The sequence below is a fragment of the Cibotium barometz genome, chromosome 30 (assembly GCF_041138505.1).
Source record: "Cibotium barometz isolate CiBa-2024 chromosome 30, ASM4113850v1, whole genome shotgun sequence".
Lineage (NCBI taxonomy): Eukaryota > Viridiplantae > Streptophyta > Polypodiopsida > Cyatheales > Cibotiaceae > Cibotium > Cibotium barometz.
The window spans coordinates 18,656,847-18,674,253 of NC_141075.1; the positions used below are offsets into that span (position 1 = coordinate 18,656,847).

A 17,407-nucleotide genomic window follows, 5' to 3' on the forward strand; every position below is an offset into this window, starting at 1 on the left:
AATCATCAATATGTGTGTGTGTGTGTGTGTGTGTGTGTGTGTGTGTGCGCACACTTTTAAAATTCATCATCATGATGTAAGTATAAAATATATTATAAGTAGAGAAAAATATGTGTAGAAAAGGCATCATCGTGATGTTAAGTACAAATGTATAAGTTGGGATAAATGTGTGTACAAAATGCATCATCATGATGTAAGATACATAGTAGGGAGGATAAATACATCTACAAAATGCATCATGATGATGTAAGATACAAAGTAGAGATAAATATATCTAGAAAATGCATCATTCACGATGCAAGATACAAATTATAGTAGAGATAAATACATTTACAAAATGTATCATTCATGATGCAAGATACAAAATGTAGTAGAATCCTATATTGGTGATGTGCCTCTGCCAGATCCATTCAACTCCACATCATCACCCTCATGATCATCACGATCTCTCTCTCCATGGCTCGCCTCATCCTCACCCAAGGATTCTCCTCCAATTTCCTACAATGAACATTGTGATATTTAACATCACATATTTATAAGAAAAATAAAATTATAGGATTATTTAATAACATCAGAGGCCATTGTTTAAAACTAGACAATTGAGCGTAAGAAAAAAGTTCCATTACTTGAGCATAAACAAAAATTTATATTATAAAGAAATCTTGCAAGCACTTGGGAATAAATAAAAAATTCATATTATAAAGAAATCTTGCAAGCACTTGGGAATAAATAAAAAATTTATTCCTTCCAGTGATATATATTTAATATACTTATAGAGGGAGAGCTTCCAATGATATACTTGAACATAGTGTAAAACCAAGAGAATCATGAATTGTCCAAGTCAATATACCATGTAAAATAAATTTTTGAAGTCCCTGGGGCCTCGATCTTTTGAACATATCAAAACCTATTCAAAGCTCTTGTAGCTCCTCAATTAGTGGAGCCAAGTACACATTTATGTTTTCTACCTAGTGCTTTCCTAAGTATGAGGTAAAAAATGATGATTAGAATTTTTTTAAGTTCTATATAATATAATTTTTTAAAGAATAATGATAATGCTTCATACCTAGAATCAACAAGCTTAAGATCAAGTGTTCCATCTTTATTGACATAAAGGGAGGAATACTATAGTTGACTAGTACAATAGGCCATGTTGATCATTTGAATGATCGCATGGAAAATGGGTTAATCTCATCAAGTGTCAATCCAAGATTCAAGTTTTGAGGTTCATCTTTAAAGGTCGGCCATTGTCTTTCAATGTGTTGGAATAATTCACAATCAACAAGAACACGCAAGATTCCATATGTAATTCGGTTCTTTGCATGCCAATCCATGCATTAGGATAATGAGGACATCCAAAAAATGCTTTAAGCGAGGCTTGAGGGGAAAATGTCTAAGGATCTTCCTAGGCACATTACCATTCTCATATTCTGATTTGTAACATGGTTCATTATAATTCAGACAATATGTATAATTTGTATATTCCCCTCTATTCATTAACGCAAGCATGTATATTTTGGTAGTCCATGCCTAAATTCGACAACATAGTTTTTGCCTCATTTCTTGACTTTGGTAATATGTTATCCTTTGGTAAAAGTTTTGATGATAAAATCTATGATCCAAGTGTTGTACGCATTATATAATATTTTCTGTGAGCATATATAAAATTAAAGTATTGTTAAAGAAATAATAACATACTGAAAAAGGGCCGATATAAAGTTATTTTAAATTGAAATTAAAGTATTGTTAAAGAATAACAATTGCATACTGAAAAAGGGTTGATATGGAGTTATTTCTCCATCAATGCCGAGCTTGCAAGTTCAAAATAAGTAAGCTCGCTAAAAGTCTTAATAGTCTTCAATAATGTTTAAACACTGGTATAGTGCCTTCCATTTGTAACTCCTCATATCTCTGTTGATTCTTTTATCTTTCTTGTCAAAACTTGATGTTGTCCATGTCATATGGATCATGGTCAGACAACACCAACCCCATCATCGAAGGGGTCATCAAGGTCAAACGAGTTAAAATTTTCCACATGGGCTCCCCCATATCATAGTGATTCATATTGTGCCAAGTCTCTTTAACTTATCATCTTGATATAATCTCGTGAAACCTATGAAATATGTGGCCCACGATGAAGGACAGGGTTTCTTGAGTCCACCTCATATATATCATCATTTATCTAAAACATAAAAAGTCATAATCTTAAATAAATGCCTCTCGAAAACATTCAATAACACAATGGAAAACAATACTCTTTAGTCATATTATCACAATTTTTATGCACAAAGGATAGGCGGGTCGCTTGATAGGACAAGGAAAGAGACCGCCATGTGCAGTCATGTGTAAGCTAGGGTGCGAATGCTTTGTTTTTTTGTACTAGGACACACAGAGAGAGAGAGAGAGAGAGAGAGAGAGAGAGAGAGAGAGAGAGAGAGAGAGAGAGAGAGAGAGAGAGTAGGGAAAAGTGCCATGTGGCAGCCTTTCCCCTTCCCCTCCTCCTTAAGCCACGTGGCACTTTGTGGCCTTTTTATTTTCCTACCTTGCATCACCTTTACCTACCTCTACTTATTAAAAAAATCAAATTCCATCATTGCGCTTACCCCGTTTAGGTAGAGTTAGAAGGCTTTCTTTGTTCTTTGTTTTTTGGTTTTAAAAAGAAATGAGCTCACTACAAGAAAAGAGGGGTCTAAGCGTCACTCCAAATGTCTCTCTTGTAAGCATGAAACTTGGGAGTTATAGGCATCGTTAGGAGTGACGCATCAAACACATCATTCAACGTCACCCTAAATGTTATTTTTTATGACGTTTAATTTCTGACATAATGTCGAGTGGTGTTTAGTGTCACAAAAGTACACTTGGAGTGACACTAAATGTCACTTTAACAACACTAGGAGTGACGTTCTGTGACACTAAATGTCACTCTTAGTGACCCTTGGGGAGTCACATTAAACGTCACTCCTAGTGTCACAAAAGTGACATTTAGTATCACTCCAAATCCCATCTTTGTAACGCTAAACGTCATGTATATTATTATTTTTGTGACATAAAACGTCACTCCAACTCACCGTAAGTACGAATGATGTTATGTTTATAGTTATAAACGGCTCTATTCCTGCATAAAATAATCTTATTTGCTCTCTCTCTCTCTCTCTCTCTCTCTCTCTCTCTATTGGTGGCTACTTGTGACATAAAACATCACTCCAACTCACCGTAAGTACGAATGACGTTATGTTAACAGTCATAAATGGCTCTATTCCCACATACAATATTCCTATTTTCTCTCTCTCTCTCTCTCTATTTGTAGCTAATTCATTTTGTGCATATTTTTGTTGCTCACACTTGGTGATTTTTATATCATGATTTACAAGGAGGATGCCAACAAACATGGAGGTTGGTCATGAATGTTAATGTGAAGCTTCAATTTAGAATGTTAATTTAAATTTGTTTAAATATCCAATGACCATAGGAGAGTGTTATACAACATGCCACACAGTTCAATGACATCGGCGGGTAAATTGCAAAAGGTGGCAAGGCTTCATAGGGAAAGCATGGTTGAGACTCATCTTCACCAACCAATGAATGGAGTGCCTCCACCATTGCCATAGGAGGAGGAAGAGGATCTCATCATGGAAGACATGGTGAATTACTTCTTTGAACGAGAGATCATAGATGACAGAGAGAAAGCACAAGAGAAGGAAAACTTGCATAGAGAGGCAAGCACCCCTTTGTATGAGGGATATTCGTACTCCACACTTCGAGCAAACTTGGAGCTATTAAACTTGCAAACAACTTATGGATGGAGTGATGCAAGTGTGACAAGTCTTCTTAGGTAAGATTGCCTCATTCTATTGTCTTAAATAAAAAATGTCTCATGTTTTATATACTCTCCTTGTAGATATTTTGACATATGATTTCTTATGTTATGTTGTAGGCTTCTCAAGAAGATTCTTCCCCCTCAAAATCTATAATTGGACTTATGAGATGGGTGCCGTAAAATGCTCTCTATGCTAGGTATGAATTACACAAAATAACACGCATGTCCCAATGATTGTATGCTATTTAGAGGGGTTAATAAAGATGCAACACAATGTCTACAATGTGGAGAGAGCCATTATAGGGATGATTTGCAAGGAGACAAAATTTTCCGGAAGGTGTTGAGACACTTCCCTATCATTCCTTGCATCCAACACATGTTTAAATGTAAGGGGATTGCAGAACTCATGACATCGCATAATGCTACTCATCACTTAATTGATGGCATCATGAGCATTATAGGCTGATTCACCCGGCATGGCAGCATGTGGAGCATCAATGGCCAAAGTTTAAAGATGAGCCCCATCACTTACATCTTTGCTTGGGCATGGATGGTCTTCAAGTCCACATCATGGTCTACTTAGCATTCCTCACATCCAACATATGTTTAAATGTAAGGAGATTGCAAAACTTATGACATGCAGGCATGCTACTCCATTGCTCAATCGATGGCATCATGAGGATTGTAGGCTCATTCACCAGCATGGCAACATGTGGAGCATCAATGGCCAGAGTTTAAAAATGAGACCCATCACTTATATCTTGGCTTGGGCATGGATGGTGTTAACCCATTTGGCTTCAAGTCCACATCATGGTCTACTAGGCCTATTGTATTAGTGGTGAACTACAACCTCTCTCCATGGGTGGCATTTTATATTAACTTTTAATTTATTATTTGTAGATTATTATGTGACTAGAGTTTATGTGCGTATATGCACAAGGTTATTTTATGTGCATATGTGTACACGATTATTTTGTGTGTGAATGTGCACAAGATTATTCTATGTGTATGTATGTACAAGTAGTTGTGTATATGTAGGTTCACTTGTATTTATTATCAGGCAAATGCATAAACCTTTAAAATTTTAAACAAGATTATTTATATGTAAAGAAAAAGCCCAAAAGTGGAAAAGGTGCTATTATTGACTAAAAATATGAATATGAATATGACATAAAGACCGTATGTGGGAGAAGGAGCCACACACGTTGGGGGAAGATTGTGTCCAATATCTTGTTCATGGTCTTGTTAAGCATTTCTACCTTATGCTTTATGGTGTGATGAAATAAATTATGGTGTGCTTCTCTTGCTTTTGTTAGTTTGAAAAAATCACGTAAATACTTGAAGTAAAGGTCCTGTAACATTGGTATCATAGCAAGGCCACGTATAAGAGATTTTGATATTCTTTGGAAAAAGAAAATCATTTTTTTTAAGAATTATTAACCAACTTAGGCAAGGTAAGCCTCTCTCGTAATAAGTTTTGTTAAGTTGAATTTATAAAAGCATCGAAAATACTCTTGAATTGGCAAAGGCTACAAGCTTTTCAACCGTGCATAGTATAAATAATTCTCAAAGCTTTGTAGAAAAAAGAAATACATCTTCGTACCCTTTGGTTAAAGAATGAAAGATTTAGAGTTAAAAGCTCAAAACAAAGCTTAAAAGCTTCTTCTCACCACCTTTCCCAAAACCATTGAGCATTAGATTTCTATTAACAGATTTGTAGGAGCTTCAAGAATCAGGTTTTTGGAATTTCAACCACTACAACACGTTGGGGGCACAATAGCATTTTGAAAGGGGGGAGTGTCGGGGATTTTAATGCTGGCGACGAGCGATGCTTTTTTGTTTCTCAACAACGTTATTAGTATCATTTTTTTTCTGCTCAGTAGTGTTTTTAGCAGTGAAAAAACGCTGCTACACTGTCAAAAATGAAATGCTACTCAGCTCCATGGACTGGAAAACGTAATCCAACTTCTTTTGTCATCACTCCAATTTTATCATTTGAATGACCTAAGCTTGATACCTTGGGGTTTTTTTGCAAGTCATATCTAATCTATCTCTTCTACCTCTCCTACCCTATCCTCCTCAAGCTTAAGCAAGGTATGTCTTCTGTATTCCTTCATCTCCTATATGCAAATAAGCTTTCGATATGAAAGCTTTCTTGTGAGTATTTCCCCTATCTTTCCTCTCTTTCAAGTTTTTATTTTCTTTTTCCTTTCTCAATGAAGCTCAACCCTAACCCTAGTGTTGGTGGCCATCGAGCCGTTGGCTGCGACCCAAGCATATCCGTTGGGCAACATCTGTGGAATGGAATCTTCTTTCTTGTAACAACCTTGTAACTATTCTTGCCAACAGGTAGTACTACCTTCTTTCTTGTAACAACCTTATAACTATTCTTGCCAACAGGTAGTACTACCTGAGTGGATGTAAAGAAAGTAAGGGAAACTATCCAGCTATATGGGGGGAGAAGAGAGTAGAGTGTGTGACCTGTGGGTGCTATTGCGTGGTACTTGGTGTTAAGCTTTCACTATGATGAAACAGTGATTATTGCTGTAATTTTTCATTCTTTGTACTATGCAATCACTTAGCTTAGGTAGATAAGTGGCACAACACACTAGCATTGGCTTATCGTGTTGGGCACAGTTGCATTAATCACGTCTCCTTTCGAAATAACTAGGTGGTTTGGAACCACGCAAGTGTCGGGTCTCGATCGAGGACACCGGCCCTTTCGACGATCTTGTTGTGGTGAGTGGTACACCAAGTAGGGGAGTAGAGAGAGAGAGGCTGGTATAGATTAAGTCCTGCATATTCAATAGAGTAAACTAGTCAAAAGAGGCTTAGAAAGAAATCACACACTAACTAGTGTCCAAAATACTAACTACAAACTCATAAGTGCACAATGGAGCACTGGTGTAGAGCAAGTGGCTGTGAAGAGAGAGATGCCACTGGAGCTATGCGTCGGGTGAGTGCGGCTATGAAAGAAAAACAGACGTCTGCCTGGTGCTGCCAGCAGCGGCCAGCCCACCACAGGCGGCCAGCCTAAACATGACCCGACGACCACGAAAACAGCTAAAGTTACCTGGTGTAAACCGCTGTTGTGCAGAGGGGAAGCGAAGACCACCCAGGCGGCCGACCAGCTGGAAACGGACGAACCATTGTGCAGAGGGGGCAAAGACCACCCAAGCGGCCAGCCAGCTAGGAATGGACGAAAGCTCTTAAGGGGGCGAAACCTGGTGGCCAGCCCCACAGGCACAGCCATAGCCGGCGCGGCTAGCCAGGACGACGGGCGACCAGCCACGACCGGCACAGCCATAGCTGACGGCCAGCCGCCACGATGAGACGGGCGGCCAGCCACAGTCGGCGGCCAGCCCTGACGGATGGCCTGCCCCAGCAGGGGGCCAGTCTATAGGCAGCCCACAGGTGGCCGGCCCACAGGTGATCATTTTTTTAAAATTTTATCCAAAGAACGCTGAGAAATAAAATAAAACAAACTAGGAAAATCTCTTGGAAATTGCACTATGGTGTTCCCAGGTAGCTACCTCCTCATCCCTTTCTGTCCATTTAACAAGTACCTCTTGGTACACTTTATGTCGGGTTTGTCTGTCACGATACTCTAGAATCTTTTCAGGTTCATCTGGTATCTTTGGTGGCTCTATCAAGTCCACCAAAATCTCTGGAGAAAGTGCGTTCTCTAGCCCGTGAACTGATTTCTTCAGTTTACTAACTCAAGTTTATATGCTACGTCCCCAATCTTAAGGATTTTAAAAGGACCACAATATCTCGGAGAAAGTTTTCACACTTTCCCATTTTCATGGTTTCTGATTGCGCAGGAACCTTAAGGAATACAAAGTCACCTTCTACAAAGGTCACCTTTCTACGTCCTTTATCCGCATAAGTTTTAGCGCGATCCTGAGCGCTACGAATGCTCTCACGTGCGGCTCTGAGCATATCATTCATATCTTCAAGGAAATCCTTGACATATTGAATCTTCTCCTTTTCTAGGCCTGTAGCCATCGGAGATCTCGGCTGGAATCCATACTTTAGCATGAATGGTGTAAATCCAGTCGTCGCTGAGTGTTTGGAGCTGTTATAGGCAAACTCCAATAAGGGCAAGTACTCTTCCCAATTAGATTGCTTCTTACTAACATAAGAACACGCAACATATCCTCTAGAATTTGGTTAACTCTTTCAGTTTGACCATCAGACTCCGGATGATCTGCCATACTCATACTCAGAGTAGTATCCAACCTTTTGAAGACTTTCCTCCAAAAATGACTGTTGAACTTTCTATCTCTATCCGACACTATATCTGCGGGCAGGCCATATAGCTTATAGAGATGTTCAATAAAGAGTTTTGCCAACTCTGGCGTTTTAACAGTTTTCTTCGTGGCGATAAACTTTGCCATTTTAGTTAACCTGTCCACTACCACCCACACCGAGTCATTCCCTCGACTCGTCTTGGGTAAACCGGTAATGAAATCCATGGAAATGCTTTCCCATTTTCCCTGAGGAATCTCTAGCGGATGGAGTAGTCCTCCAACCTTAAGACGTTCATGTTTATTGAGACCTGGCACTTACTGCATTTCAGCACATAAGTTTGGATGTCTTTAAACAAACTAGGCCAATAAAATTATCTTTTTACTAGTGCATAGGTCTTCTGAATCCCGGGATGACCCACACTTGTTGGACTATCATGACTTTCTTTAAGAATTTGGGCTCGAAAGTCACCAATAGTTGGCACACATACTCTACCCTTGTAGAGTAAGTACCCGTTTGTCAATGGAGTAATTAGCATATTTCTTCCCCCGACGAAGTTTATCACTCCCCTTTGAAGCCGTGGCAGTCAAAGGTGATGAAGGGCCTACGTCAGAGCTCTCCGACTCCAAACTATACCCAGAAGACACGGCTAGTCTCTTCGGACTGACTCTCGCTTCCCTTCCCGTTGCACCTTCGGCCAGTCTCTCCGGACTAGCAATCCATGCCAACGAGGGAGGTGGTCACGTCTGTGAAGAAGTGCGTACCCGTACAGCGCGCCAGACCTCTGTAAAAGATGGATCGTGCTCACATAAACCAAGTAGTGACTCCAAGAAATCATTCTTGAAGACTGTGAAACTAAGTTCATTAATCTGTGGCATGCGACTAAGTGCATCTACCACCACGTTATACTTACCTTTCTGGTAACGTATCTGAAGGTCAAACTCCTATAGAATCTCTGTCCACCGAGCTTTTCTACCCTTCAGTTCATTTTGACTTGAAAGCCATTTCAGACTTTCATGGTCCGTCCGGACCTCAAAAGTAGCACCATATAAATAGTGTCTCCACTTTTTCAGTGCACGAACTATCGCTAGTAACTCTCGCTCATAAGCCGAGTAGTTACGCTGCGCACGATCTAACTTTTTACTCTCAAATGCAATTGGGCGTCCCCTTTGCATAAGTACGGCCCCAATGGCCTCATTACTAGCATCTGTTTCCAAGACAAACGGCTCATTTGGATCGACAATAGTCAAAACAGGTGCAGCTGCTATGGTCACCTTGAGCTTATCAAAGCTCTTTTGTTGGGCTTCCCCCTAACTAATGTTTTTAGTTTTTGACCGTAAATAACTGGTCAATCAACGGGACTGCGATCTTCACGTAGTCCTTCACATACTATCGGTAGAACCCCGACATGCCAAGAAAAATCTGCAGTTCCTCGAGATTCTTCAGCGCTGGCCATTTAAGAATAGCCTCTACTTTTTATGGCTCCATCTGCGTATCATCGACGGATATAATATGGCCAAGGTAGTGAATTTTTTTTCAAAAAACTCACATTTGCTCTTCTTTGCAAATAGTTTGTGCTCTCGCAACAACTCGAACACTAGACGTAAATGCTCTATGTATTCTTTCTGTGTCTTACTGTACACAAGAATATCATCTAGGAAAACTACTACGAATTTTCCCAAATATGGATGTAAAATGCTATCCATCAGCATCATAAACGTCGCTGGAGCATTGGTTAGACCAAATGGCATAACCAAAAACTCAAAATGCCCGAAACGGGTCCTAAATGTTGTCTTCGATATCTTCTGCTTTAATTCTAACTTGATGATATCCTGATCTCAGGTCTACTTTTGTAAAGTATCTTGAGAAACGTGTTGATCGAGTCCTTGTTTCTCTCCTTCTCCTCTCGCCACTAAAACTAGGCGGCTTTAAGTCTTTTAATAACAACGAAGCTGTTGCTACGGACGGCCCCGCAGGCGCATCAGCCTGTACTCCTGCAACCACTGGTGAGGCTATGCTCACCCGTTGCCGCAAGAGCTCGGCTACCACGAGGAGTCAGAGTACTAGCCGAGGCGGCTGTCAGTGCATCTAACCATGTGGAGATGCTCTGTAGCATCGTGACTAAGTCAGCCTGGACTTTACCCATATTGTTCAGTTTTGCATTAAGATATTTAAAAAGTCCACTAGAGAGCTCCGTCTCTGTTAGGACGTCAGCAGCAGGGTCCAATAGGTTATAATCATCGTCGTCATATTCCAAGAGGTCCTCCTCGGTCCCCTCGGCGACGTCGGTGTTCATGTCATCTGGCTCATCGGCCAGAAAGGGGTCATCTGCTATTGCGGCCGCCGCGCTGCTGCGGGCTCTCTGGTTCCTAAGGCGGGGTCAACAGACGAGGAGGGCGCTGGCGGATCAAGCGTGATCGACGAGCGCACTCCGGACCAGACAACGGTCGGGCGTATATGGCCTGACAATTCGGTCGAGGTCAAACCCGCGACCGAGGACAAGAGACCTGAAAACCCTAGAGAAGTAGAAGGCAGTGGGGACACACTACGCCTAGCATACATCTTTAATTCTTGCACAAAAGACAATGGGAGAACTCGAAAATTACAAAAAAAACACGCTAATAAAATGAGCAGTGGTGGAGAGAGAATAGTCACCCCCCTTACGGTCGCCTGCGACTATCGTCGACTGTCGATTTGTGTTGCGTTGCGAGCCTCTACAAGCGTCGCTACTCCGGGATGCTCCGATCCAAGAGAAAAGTGCCTGCAACAAAGCGATTTGGTGTGTGCGCGATGGAGAGAGAGAGAGAGAGAGAGAGAGAGAGAGAGAGAGAGAGAGAGAGAGAGAGAGAGAGAGAGAGAATTCTTCCTTTCAATTCTGGTCGCCTCCCTCCACACAGTCCATTGTGTGGATAAGGATAAGAGTTTTGAATGGTTGAAAACCATTGAGTGGGCTCCGGTCCCCCGGTCACGCACGGACCCTGACCCAATCAAAACTCACACTCTGATACCAGTGTTAGATACCCATAACACCACTACGGGCGTTACCACAGGAGGGGACGGCCTCTGCTCACCCAGCCATAGAGGAAGAATGAGGATTGCCCCCGGATGAAGAGGATAAGAGAAGGAGGATAATGCATAATCCTTCCACGGTGCATTTGGTTGGCTGCACGCATACACGGCAATGAGTGGCACATATGGAGGAGCAGCATTCTAGATTGACCATCAATGAGGACCCATATTCTCACTTACCTCATGAGGATGAAGAATAAGTTTTCATGCATGAGATGGTGGACAACTAATTTCAAATAGAGGTTGAGAGGGGCTAAGAATTTGGTCCATGTACAAAAGAGGAGGATGTGTTGAGGAAAGAGGCAACCACCCCATTGTATGATGGTTGCTCCTACTCAAAGCTTTGAGCCACCTTGGAGTTTCTCAACTTGCAAGCAAGGTATGGATGGAGTGATGTTAGTGTCAATAGCCTCCTTAAGCTCCTCAAGGCTATTCTTCCACAACAAAACCACTTACCCAAGACAAGTGGTTGCCCCTTGTGGAATAGCCTTGAGAAGCATGAGGAGGCTATTGACACTAACATCACTATGACGTTTTCTCCTACTCAAAGCTTCGAGCCACCTTGGAGTTTCTTAACTTTCAACCGAGGTATGGATGGAGTAATGTTAGTGTCAATATCCCCCTCAAGCTCCTTAACACTATGCTTCCACAAGGCAACCACTTGTGCGAGACAAGTCTAGTGATGCTCGCATGGTACTATCTAAGCTTGGTATGGATTACAAGAGGATTGAGCATGTACAAATGATTGTATCTTATATAGAGGCATTTATGATAATTCCACACAATGTCCTCAATTGTGTGGAGAGCCATGGTATATAAGTGACTTGCAAGGTGAGAAAGAGCCTCATAAGGTATTGAAGTGCTTTTTATCCCTAGAATCCAACACATGTCTAGATGTTTATTCATATCAGAGATGATGACATGGCATGCAACAAATTGCTCAAGTGATGGCAAGATAAGGATCCTAATGGATTCATCGACATTACATGTGGAGGTAAAGTGGCCTGAGTTCAAGCATTACATTTGGAGGTAAAGTGGAAAGATGAGGATCCCAATCGATTCACCGACATTACATGTGGAGGTACAATGGCATGCAATAAATTTCTCAAGTGATGGCAAGATGAGGATCCTAATGGATTCACCAGCATTACATGTGATGGCAAGATGAGGATCCCAATGGCTTCACCGAAATAACATGTGGAGGTAAAGTGGATTGAGTTCAAACATGGTCAACTACAATCTCCTCCCATGGTTGGCAATCAAGAAGGGGCATCTCTTGCTTGCCCTTCTAGTATCAAGAAAGCATAAGATGAAGAACATAAATGTGTACCTTGCACCCCTCATAGATGAGCTTGAGGATATTTGGAGGGGGATTGAAGTCTATGATGTGTCTCATCCTCTACACCAACACAATACTATGGTGAACAAGATTTTGGTGTGGACAATGCATGACTTTCTCGATGGATATTCTGAGTGTTCAGGTTCATTGTTTCCTTAAATTATGCTTCTCATTCAATATGTGGTTATTCGTACTTTAATGTAACAAGACTTTTAAAGGGTAGCCACAAATAATCATTCTATGCTGTTTTTATATAGGGCTCACTTCTAGTGGTAGATACCATGCATGTCCAATTTGTGGGCCCTCACTTGTATCTAAGCGGCCATCAAGCATAAAGAAGGTCATATATGACAAGCATCATCACTTCTTTCCCCCCAATAATCCATAGTATATTCCATGTGATGTGGAGCCAATGGGATGAGCATTGGAAGAGGAAGAGAATCCGCACCATGTGTTCAAGTTCATTGTTTCCTTTACTTATGCTTCTCATTCAATATGTGGTTATTCGTACTTTAATGTAACAAGACTTTTAAAGGGTAGCCACAAATAATCATTCTATGCTATTTTTATATAGGGCTCACTTCTAGTGGTAGATACCATGCATGTCCAATTTGTGGGCCCTCACTTGTATCTAAGCGGCCATCAAGCATAAAGAAGGTCATATATGACAAGCATCATCACTTCTTTCCCCCCAATAATCCATAGTATATTCCATGTGATGTGGAGCCATGTGTGATGAGAGCACAACAATGGGATGAGCATTGGAAGAGGAAGAGAATCCACACCATTCAATCTTCTTTAGTCTACCGTATTGGTGTGAGTTGAAGATAAACCATTTACTAGATCCAATGCATATTTTTATGAATGTATCAAAAAACATTTGGGATCATTTAAACTTCTCAAAGCTTGATAGAAAAGGGGCAAGAGATGAATTGAAGGCAATCAATCACCTTTCTCATGCATGCCCATATGAAGATGAGAGTGGCAAGATTATCATTCCAAGCACACCATGGAGACTCAAAAAGAAAGAGAAAGATAAGTTGAAGAGTGTAATAACCTCTTTTCGTATACCCACAAGACTTATGCATTAATTGAAGGGTGTATTCACAAATACAAAGAAGGGATGGAGTGATTGTATGGCTTCAAGTCTCATGATTGGTGATGCAAGTAAGTAATCTCACCTATTTCTCATATATATATATATATATATATATATATATATATATATATATCCTATTAAGAGACTAAGGTTATGTAGAAGGGGAAAAGAAGGGTGTGAATGGACTTAAGGTCCACTAAGGTTATGTAGAAGGGGAAGAGAAGGGTGTGAGTGTGAATGGACTTAAGGTCCACTAGCTCACCTATTTAAAAGTGGAGCTATGAGGCATTTTGTATTAAGCAAGGCCTAGTTGTATTCATAAACAACTTAATAAGCAAGATATTGTTCTTGTATTTTGTGAGCTCTTTTTCCTCCACACACTTGATCTAGCATGAGCACCATGTTTTCTCAACATGGTATCTAGAGCCTAGGTTGATTAGGCCCCTTGTGGTGTAGATTAGGTCATTTTTCTCCATTTTTTCTTATCTATTCACTTGTGGAGATCCACCCTCTGCTGGTGGAGGCCATCCAACAGCTTGTAGAGGACATAACTCTCAGATATTTCTTCATGGGAGATGTAGAGGAGACCTAGGCGAATCTATTCGTACGGTCAATTTGCTATTTTCCTCTCTCGTGGCCGCGGCATTGCCGCCTGAGCAAAAACGATCCCTATTTTTTGCGCAGTAGATGCCGTACACAAATATGACTTGTGTAGGCATTGGTAGCCCTGGGAGCTTACGGATTTTGAAGCCCAAGGTCTCAACAAGCTACAGTTTGATTTTCAGCTCGAATGATCGCCGGACGCGTCTGCTACAGTAAAAAAACCAGGCGGCCCCTTCTTCTTCTCCATGAAGCTTTCCATTAAAGCTTCATAATTGTGTTTGTCTTGCTCAAATCATCTCCTCCCTTGCTCTAATCACTCAAGTGATGTTGTGAATGAGTGTTGCTGATCCTTCATCTTGATTTTGAAGAGTGGCCAACCACATGAGGTATCCATAAGCCTCATTCCCATCAAGCTTCATCATCAACATCAACTTTCAAGCTTTCAAAGCTTTCAAAATGTGCTTATGAGCACTAATAGTGTTGTTTAACACTAATGAATCTATTAATCCAGCAAAGGAAAGTTATTATAAAGTGTTATTAAATACTAATAGTGTTATTAAATACTAATTATATTTTCTACACACTAATGGTGATCTTAATCACCAACCAAAGTGTTCTTTAACACTAATGCAACTAATCTCCATCAAAATTAGTAATTAAGCACAAACCCTAAGTGCTAAACCATAAAAATTACTATTTCAATCTCCTATTTATGCAACATTCTCAACTTGATTAGGGTTGTTGCACTCTCATAAGTCTCTCTCTTTCTAATTAAGCCTAAATATCATAAATTTTTGGTTTTTTCTTCTTCATAATTAGCCCATTACTCTCTCATAATCTCTTTCAATACCCAATGTCAAAGGACAACACTCAAATCAAGAAGTTCTCGGGAGAGGGCTTCCACACTTGGCAAGATGATGTCCAAAGGCTATTGGCCATTCATTTCCAGCATCAAAGTTATTGATCGAACAAAGGCTGAAGATGTTGAAGATGATGAGAGGGCACAAGCCATCATCATGCTTCATCTTGATGAGGCACTCATCCACCATGTGGACCAGCTTCCGACACTGCAAAGGAGAAATGGGATGAGCTTGATAAGCTCTATGGAGCTCGTGGTAAGAATTCCAAGATCTTACTAAAAATCAAATTTTTTTGCTTGGAACTCAAAGAGGGAGATGGCATTGGAGCCTTCATCTCTCACTTGAAGGGCCTTATGGCTCAACTTGCATCAGTGAATGCGAAAATGGATGACTTCAGATGATCTAGTGGTTGTTTTGCTCAAAGTAGTGAAGAAGGTGTACCCCACCTTGGTCACCACCCTAAAGAACATACCTAATCCCACCCTCGAAGGAGTCATTCAATCATGTCTTGATGAAGAAAAGAGGCCAAAGGGAGCAGCTGAATCTTCAAATGCAACCACTTCATCGACTATCAAACAAGCTTTGTCACATCAAGTGGTCAAAGTAAGATGTGCCCACTGTAAAAAGGTGGGTCATTTGGCAAATAATTGTTGGATCAAATATCCCAACAAAATGAAATGTAACAAATGTAAACAAACGGGGCATATCACTTCTCAATGTCCTAACAAAGAGTTAGAGACAAACTTTGTATCAGCCTCTACCTCTGCTGAGAAATTGTTTTAATTCTCAATGTAATCACACCTATATTCCAAACCTTGTATGCCTAATGTTATAAAGGCATCCTATGTCCAATACCACCTATTCCATTCTTCCTTAGTTGGTATTGAGGGGGGGTATTAAGAGACTAAGGTTATGTAAAAGGAGAAGAGAAGGGTGTGAGTGTGAATGGACTTAAGGTCCACTAGCTCACCTATTTAAAGGTGGAGCTATGAGGCATTTTGTATTGAGCAAGGCCTAGTTGTATTCATAAACAACTTAATAAGCAAGATATTATTCTTGTATTTTGTGAGCTCTTTTTCCTCTACACACTTGATCTAGCATGAGCACCACGTTTTCTCAACATATCCATGCTTGCATATGTACATGCTCATCCTCTTATTTCATGTATAGTTCATCCTACCAATCGTTATTGTTGGATCACATTTTTGGATCAACCCCTTTAGGTCGCATAGTCTCATAGACTTGGAGGTTTTTGACATCCACATATTCTTTTGTGCTCCCTCAACATTGTGAGCAAGTATGTACCAATCTTTAAATAAAGAAACCTACTCATGATATATTAAAATGGTCTACTTACTCATTCTTTTGTGAATTTTTAGGTTTTTTTTCAACCCAATTGTATTGATCCAATATGGGTCTAATAGGTATGTGATTCAAATCACCCCATGATGTACTTGCATATTTTAACATGAAGAAGTCAAGGAGGAAGTGGACGATGAGGATCATGAAAACCATGACAATATGGAGGGTGTAGATCAAAGAGAGCAAGTTGAAGACTAAGAAAATGTTGAGGAAGGTGTATATCAAAGAGATGAATATGAAATAGGGCTTAGCACCATGGTGATGATGTAGATGTAGACCCCGAGATTGATGATGGCTTGGATTGACTTTTTATTGATCTCTCACTTGAGCTAGTCATTGATCTTGATACTCAAGTAGATTTGCTATAATATTGGATTGATGAAACATATTAGATACATTTGGCATCATTCAATAATTGCATTGGCCTCCTTATTTTTGGGTTTTGCAAGCTATTTATACAAGATAAAGTTGGTTGTGTGCTTTGTATGTGTTGGTTAGAGAGAGAGTGTGTGTGATCGAAGAAAGAGAATGTGTGTGTTGGTCTTATAATTTTTGCAATCTTGGGCATTTCATGATGTGTTGACCATGCACATGCTATAAAAAGATAAAATGAAAGTTCGACCCCAAATCGTTGGTATCCAGCTTACTAAAAGAAAAAATCACTAATACTAGTGATTTTTTTGCTATTATATAGAAATTATACCAGCAAAAAACATCGCTGAATACCAACACTTATTTACTGGTATCCAACAATTATACCAGCGATCGTCATTTAGTAAAAAACACTGGTGAAATGCTAGTATTTTTTGCTAGTACACCTCTATTCCCTTGTAATATTTTTCCCTCAAGTGTATGTACACACTCTTTTGAGTGAGTGTGTAAGAGATCTTATCATATCACTTCCCTTGTATTTCACTCATTCTCATCAATATACTTTGAACATTATGCTTCTATATATCTCCGCTTACTTGCTACATTTGTGTTTTTTTTGTAACCTTTGTCTCCAC

At 40.2% G+C, this 17,407-nt stretch overlaps 1 long non-coding RNA gene across 1 annotated transcript in view; it reads right to left on the reverse strand.

Annotated features, from left to right (window-relative positions):
- Window positions 1-214: 214 nt before the first annotated feature.
- The window catches only part of LOC147621234 (uncharacterized), a 49,385-nt gene continuing 32,192 nt past the window's right edge, over window positions 215-17,407 (reverse strand). Inside the window, exon 3 of the long non-coding RNA XR_015269881.1 lies at window positions 215-498. This is a non-coding gene — a long non-coding RNA (uncharacterized LOC147621234). The remainder of the gene's footprint in view (window positions 499-17,407) is intronic.